Here is a 1,758-nt window from a genome sequence, read left to right on the forward strand (position 1 = left end):
TCGGAAACAAGACTTGGAAAAGGCACTGAGCAAACACCGGTATCTGCCTTAGATGGCTTTGATTGATTTCCACCCTTGAATCTTAGATTAAATGACTTTCCCCCCTTGATTGAGTTCTTCCGACTTCCTTGTTGAACTTGAAGACTGCTCAACTCCTAGCTTAACCCAGAACAAGACTATATAAGACAAGCATCAATGCCCGGCCCCAGTTAAGCAAAACACCCTGCCTTTGGCTCAGGACGGGTCCTGATTTCAAGTATGTTGCTGGTTCAGAATCAAAAAATATTGATGAAAGCATTGATGCTGGCTTAAAGTCCTAAACAAGGCTAGACACGAACACGAACATCAGTACCTGGGTCAGGCTCAACAGATCTTGTTGGGTCAGGAGATCCTGGTGATTCGGAAGGAGAAGAAGAAGGCTCGAAAGCAGGCGTGGAACACATCAACAATTCCAACCTAGAAAAGAGATGGATCTCCTGTAGGCTATACAAGAGAAGCATATCTTGTCTCAGAACTAGGCAACTAATAAGGAATAAAGAAAAAAATAGAAGAGAAGTAAGTTCCTCTTTCTCGTTCGAGGGCAGGAGGACTTGTTTTTCACTATTCTAAGACAGGACTTTCTTACCGCTCTTACCGCTGCTCGAATTCTTCTTTTCTAACCAACCGATGTCGATGTTTGGGATCCGAACCAAGGCATTCCGTCTGATATACGTACTGGTATCACCCTGTGAAGCAAAGTCAGACAAGGGAGAAAGACATGGAATTGATAGGGAACCGTAGCCAAGTGGCTAAGGCAGAAGTCTGCAAAACTTCTATTCGTCGGTTCGAATCCGACCGGTTCCTACAGCGCCATTCCATCCATCCTTTTGTTATATTGTAAGTGGATAGAACGTTTTACCAGGCGAAAACGCCCAGAATTTATGGAGTTAGAGTTGCATATATATGGACAGAAACAAGCCTTCAATATTCCAGTTTCATTCATTTATACCAACGATATCCACGCTAAAGATGAGGGCCTTCTTTCTTTTTCAGTTCATATCAGCCTGAATGAGGAAGTGGAGTCAGTTTCGTTAATAAACTGGGCCGAAGATCTGACAGAGGTTGACTTGCTGGCTTGCGAGTTGCCAGCTCCGTAGTTGATTGCTAACCAGAGGATAGTGACAGCCAATATTCCTATTCCTGCTTGTGTGCTTGTTTGCTATTCTTCCAGTTCCTGTTACGAGACGACCTCGGCTCAAGCTGACCCCACACCGAAAGTCGTCAAGCAGTCTTGGGCTCCATCAATCAGTGAGGGGGAAGCCAAAACCTGTTGGAGTTCCCCGCCATCACCTCGCTTAGATCCGGGGGTTCATACCCTCCAGTAGCAGAGATGCAAGTTGCAAAGGCAACTTGCCTACCGAGGTGGGAGATCCATCATATCAAATTCACAAAGCAGCACAGGTAGCAGTGGTTGACATTTTTTTTGATCGTTTTCATCGGTTTTATCGATCAATAAGCCGATGCGACCGTCGGGCAGGAACTACTGGAGATGGGCAACAACTCTGCTTCTCAACAGCGGCAATGGAAGAAATGGGGAAAAGATTTTCAATTAAAATGAGTGCTTCGATCAACGACAGAACTCCCGGTTTTTCGGAGGTGACTACGTACCAACAAAACTGAGAAAGTGGAGGAGCGGCGCCTCAGCTTTCGAACGGTTTTTTGATTTATAGCGACAACCCCCTGAGAACATCAAGTCATTTAGCCGGTCCGGGTCACGCG

At 45.7% G+C, this 1,758-nt stretch overlaps 1 non-coding gene across 1 annotated transcript; it reads left to right on the forward strand.

Moving 5' to 3' along the window:
• The first annotated feature begins 770 nt into the window (after positions 1-770).
• Positions 771-843, forward strand: KEH32_t09. The gene has a single exon. It is a non-coding gene; the product is annotated as a tRNA-Cys (tRNA).
• The last annotated feature ends 915 nt before the right edge of the window (positions 844-1,758 follow it).

Source organism: Phoenix dactylifera, mitochondrion (assembly GCF_009389715.1).
Source record: "Phoenix dactylifera mitochondrion, complete genome".
Taxonomy (NCBI): domain Eukaryota; kingdom Viridiplantae; phylum Streptophyta; class Magnoliopsida; order Arecales; family Arecaceae; genus Phoenix; species Phoenix dactylifera.